General features: G+C 39.2%; 1 long non-coding RNA gene across 1 annotated transcript; it reads left to right on the forward strand.

The window, feature by feature from the left end:
* The first annotated feature begins 210 nt into the window (after nt 1-210).
* Nucleotides 211-4,166, forward strand: LOC123946099. Its single transcript, XR_006819595.1, has 3 exons — nt 211-280; nt 1,296-1,351; nt 4,143-4,166. It is a non-coding gene; the product is annotated as an uncharacterized LOC123946099 (long non-coding RNA).
* The last annotated feature ends 1,461 nt before the right edge of the window (nt 4,167-5,627 follow it).

A 5,627-nucleotide genomic window follows, 5' to 3' on the forward strand; every position in this document is an offset into this window, starting at 1 on the left:
TCTGCCTGCCTTTCTGCCAGCTTGTGATCTCTCTCTGTCAAATAAATGGATAAAATCTTTAGGGAAAAAAAAGAGTGTTAGCAGATTACTCTGGCAGAGGTAACTTGTATTAGCTTTGATCTTAATTTACCTCTCTAATGTAATATGATGTGAGAACTATATCTGTACATTATAAATGTTTAATTTGTCTCTTCCATGCTGTAAATTCTAAGAAGTTAAAGAACACCTCCACTTGGTTTACTGCCAATGACCCAATATCTACCAGAATTTATGGTACAAAGTAAGTGTTTACTGAATCTTCATAAAAAGCAGGGGTGGGGGGGAAGAGAAAAGGAAAATAGGTTCACTATTGTTCCTAATTCAGACACAGAGAACAGGTACAGGAGACTAGGGTAGTATGAATGCTTTAAAAATAGAATAAAAATTGTACAGTGGCTCAAAGAATACATATCATGATTTTCTTAAATGTTAGCATAGAATACATTCTCTTTGAATAAAAACAAAATGTTCATAAGACTTTGAAACAAAATAAAAGTCACTTTAAAAAATTCTAGTCAATCTGGATGCTTAAAATATATACAAGTTTACCCTTTTAGTTTTTCCAATGTGTAATATAGTACAAGTAAATTACAAGTGTCTCGTTCAACATTACAGTTTGTATCAAATTTAGGATGACCTTATTAACAGCTACTTCAGATTTCAAAACTACCAGAGCAAGCAGGACTATATTTTTAAAATTCAGTTTTGATGTTTCAGAGTACTCTGTTTTAGTTTACCTTCCTTCTTTCACAGCAAAAGGACACTCAACTCTGTCATCACTTCTCTGCTAGTGATCCTTGAAATGATATTCATCTAAATAACTTAAGACAAATATTGCTTTAACTCGATCTACAACAACTCCCTACAAAGAAAAACTGAGTTGTTCAAACACCTAATGGTCTGAATATAAACAATTTATTAACATATACACAAATTTCTTATTTTCTCAGTAAATAAGAACCCCTTGGGAATATTCAGACATTCCCTATGATCCAAGATGTAAATCATTCTTATCCAAATTTACCTCTCTTAACTGTTTTGATTTTTATAGAACATGCCCACAGTTAGACATGGCATTAGTTTTGAGTACATCATGAAATAAAAATATTGGTTTAGTGAATACCTGTCTACATGTATAAAAATATTTTTTTGAGATTCACTTAAGCTTTAGTAGTTTATCTCTTCTCTACTTGCAATCACAATCATCTTGGTACCTTAAATGGACTTTCAACATTTTATCTTTCATTTGTTTACAGATTGTTCTGATGAACAATTCATCTTAATCCATTTAGCAGAATGAATATGAAACTAGGTATGTATGTCAGAAACTTGTTACCTAATATTAAGTTTATATGTTTAAAACATATTAAATTTCATACAGCCAAGTATCTCTTAAGCAGTAAATGGTTGTAAATGATTAATATTGACTAACAATCCTCCCTGAGCCATCTTTGCCACTCAAAGCAGGTATGCATGTGAAGAGGTATATATAGGACTAGATAGTAGGCCTGTGTTATTTATTTATTTATTTATTTTTTTAAGATGTCATTTATTTATTTGACAGAGAAAGATCACAAGTAGGCAGAGAGGCAGGCAGAGAGAGAGGAGGAAGCAGGCTCCCTGGCTGAGCAGAGAGCCCAAAGCGGGGCTTGATCCCAGGACTCTGGGATCATGACCTGAGCCGAAGGCAGAAGCTTACTCCACTGAGCCACTCAGGTGCCCCAGGCCTGTGTTATTAATATAGCTCTTTGTAATGAAAAGAGAGGTTAACCAAAAATATATGGTTAATTCAACACATACTGAACTTCTTTCCACATGAGTTTCCTTTAGAACAATACTTGGAACTCTTAACATTATGTACTTTTAAAATACCTGAAGGTTTCTAGAAGTTTGGGGATGTATCAACAATGAAGGCCAGCAGTGAGCACTGATAAGTGCTGTCCAACAGAAATTTCTCCAATAACAGAAATGTCTTGCATTTCCTAGTACAGTAGCCATTAGTCACAGATAGATAGCAAGGACAAAGAATATAGCTAGTAAGCTGAGGAACTGAATTCATTTAATTTTTATATTAAATTTATATTTAAATAACTACATGTGACTGGTGGCAACTGCAGGAGACAGTGCATACAGTCAGCAATTACAGAAAGTCCCAGTCTTTGGAGCCAAACCCCATTCTCATTCTCCTTCTCACCTTTTTTTTCTCCTAACTTTTCATTTCTCTCTTTCTTGCTTTACTGTTCTTCATTCTAAACATGGTGTAACACAATTTCATATGTGTTTGGAACAGTTATCCACTGGGTCGGGGCAAAGAATAAATTTAAGTCATAAATTTTACTTTTCTGAGCACTTAAAATCTAGTAAAGGAGTCAAATATCATATACATACAATAGCATATATGCATATATCCATATCAAATTATTGTGTACATAATTAAAGTCAGAGGAAGAGAAGATTATTGCAAGTATAGTATCTCAGTATGGCTGAAGAATGGAGTATTAAAATGTTTCTTTAAAAACAAATTTGGGAGGGGGAAGATGGCAACAGAATAGGAGGACCCTAGGCTTGCCTTTCCATGAATACAATCAGATAACTATCAAATCATCCCAAATATCCCAGAAATTAACCTAAAGGCTGGCCAAAAAAGACAAAACAAAACCCTCCACAATTAAAGGTAGAGAAGGGGCCACAGTAAAGAAGGTACAAAGTGCAGAGAAATGGTTTAAGGGAGAAACAAATCCTGGCTGCTGTGGAGGGAGGGAGCTTTGGTCATCGAGAAGGGTGGGGGGGTGCACACAAGGAAATACACAAGAATATTTTCCCATAGCTGTTGGCTTAGAAATGAAAGGGGCTAAAATTTTTAAGTTCTTGCAACCATCAGGGCTTAAAGACTGATTTAAGTGTGTGTTGGACTCCAGGGGAGGCTAGAGGCACCAGGCTACTCTTGGAGAAAAGGCAGGCAAACAACCCAGGGACATACAGTGTGGAAACAGTGATCGGAAGAGCACCTTGGGCACATACTGGGGACATTATTTACTCTTCTTGGAACATGTCCCTAACAGGCAAGCATTCATAGAGATACCTCTCTGGGAACAAAGGAGGTGGTTAATGCCATTTCTCTCCCCAGGCCCTCAGCATAAACAGAGTCACCTTTAGGAAGCAGTGCAGTGCTGACACAGGCTACATAACTTGCTTACACTAAGCCCCATCCCTTTTGCATTCCTGTGGAACTGCCCCTTTCAGTCACACTTACTTCAGTCCCAGTGTGATGGGCCCCTTCCCCCAGAAGACCTGACCAAACTCTTGCTCACACTGTGTTTTCTGACTCAGGAGTTTTGTGGAGCCTCGGTTCTGGTGGTGGTGGTAACAGGTCTCATTTCACAAGCAGACCAGAGCATACCAAGTTAAATCTCACAACATCTAGACCAAGGAACAAGCACTGCCCACAGCAGTAAAGGAAAACCTCTGTAGATGATTGGCCTGAAGGTACAGCAGCCAGGACACAACAACAGAACACATGCAACATGCATTCCCTGAAGTGCCAAGCCATGAGCCTTACACAACCTCTTCATCATTTACTTTTAGGAGCAAGAGACATAATTGGCTTTTCTAACAGACAGAAGAAGGCAGAGACTTAGTCAAAATGAGAAGACAGAGGAATTTATTCCAAATGAAAGAACAAGATAAGGCCATGGCCAAAGATCTAACTGAAACAGACATAAGGTGGAGAACTTAAAGCAATGATAATAAGGATGCTCACTGGACTGAGAAAAGAATGAAAGACATCAGTGAAACCCTTATGAAAGAGACACAAGAGTTAAGAAAAGAATCAATCAGAGATTAGGAGTATAATAAACAAGATTAGAAATACCTTTGATGGAATGAACAGCAGGCTGGAAGAAGGCAGAGGAATGAACTGATGATCTAGAAGATAAAGTAATCCAGGGGCACCTGGGGGACTCAGTTGGTTAAGTGTCTGACTCTTGATTTTGGCCCAGGCCATGATCTTGGGGTTGTGAGATCAAGCCCTATGTTGGGCTCCACATTGAGTATGGAGCCTGCTTAAGATTCTTTTACTCTCTCTCCCTTGGTCCCTCCCTCAGCTGAAGGAAGAAAGACGAAGACGAAGACGAAGAAGAAGAAGAAGGAGGAGGAGGAGGAGGAGGAGGAGGAGGAGGAGGAGGAGGAGGAGATAACAATGATGAAAAAGTAACAAACAGAAAGCAATGAAGTTGAACAAAGAAAGAAGAATTATGCAAAGTGAGAATAGACTTAGGGATTTCAGTGACTCCAACCAATGTAATAACATTCATGTAATAGGAGTCCCAGAATAAAGAGAGAGATAAAAGGGTACTGAAAATTTAATTTAAGAAATAATAGCTGAAAACTCTCCTAATCTAGGGAAGGAAATATATATCCAGACCCAGGATGCACAGAGAACCCCCAACAAAATCAACAAAGGTGGATCCATACCAACACAGTTTACAATTATTAATAAGGAAACAATCTTTAAAGCAGCAAGACAAATGAAGACAGTTACTGATGTGCCTGGGTGGCTCAGTCAGTTAAGCATCTGCCTTTGGCTCAGGTCATAATCTTAAGTCCTGGGATTGAACCCCATGTTGGGCTCCTTGCTCATTGGGGACTCTGATTCTCTCTCTCCCTCCTCCACCCTGCTCATGTTCTGTCTTTACCTATATCTCTCTCTCAAATAAATAAAAAATAATCTTAAAAAGAAGAAGAAGAAAGAGGAGGAGGAGGAGGAGGAGGAGGAGGGGGAGGGGGAGGGGGAGGAGGAGGAGGAGGAGAAGGAGGAAGAGAAGGAGAAGGAGAAGGAGAAGGAGAAGGAGAAGGAGAAGGAGAAGGAGAAGGAGGAGGAGGAGGAGGAGGAGGAGGAGGAGGTGGCAGTTACTTATAAGGGAAAGCCCATAAGGCTACCGGCAAATTTTTCAATAAAAAGTCTCCAAGCCAGAAGGACTGGTATGATATATTCAAAGGGCTGAGTGGGGAAAAATCTGTAGCCAAGAATATTTTACACAGCAAGACTAACAATCAAAATAGGAGAAATAAGGAGTTTCACAGACAAAAAATGTTAAGGGAGCTTATGACCACTAAACCAAAACTGCAAGAAATACTAAAAGGGATTCTGTGAGAGGAAAAGATGAAAAGTGACAGTATGAAGGTAGGAAACACAAAAGCAGTAAAAATGAATATTTCTATAAAAAATAAATCAAGGATGGGATTGGGAGGGAGACAAACCATAAATGACTCTTAATCTCACAAAACAAACTGGGGGTTGCTGGGGGGAGGTGGGATTGGGAGAAGGGGAGCGGGCTATGGACATTGGGGAGGGGAGGCGAACCATAAGAGACTATGGGCTCTGAAAAACAACCTGAGGGTTTTGAAGGGTCAGGGGTGGGAGGCTGGGGCAACCTGAGGGTTTTGAAGGGTCAGGGGTGGGAGGTTGGGGGAACAGGTGGTGGGTAATGGGGAGGGCACGTTTTGCATAGAGCACTGGGTGTTGTGCAAAAAGAATGAATACTGTTACACTGAAAAAATAAATAAAATGAAAAAAAAAAGGAAAAAAA

Source organism: Meles meles, chromosome 7 (genome assembly GCF_922984935.1).
Source record: "Meles meles chromosome 7, mMelMel3.1 paternal haplotype, whole genome shotgun sequence".
In the NCBI taxonomy this organism is placed as follows: Eukaryota; Metazoa; Chordata; class Mammalia; order Carnivora; family Mustelidae; genus Meles; species Meles meles.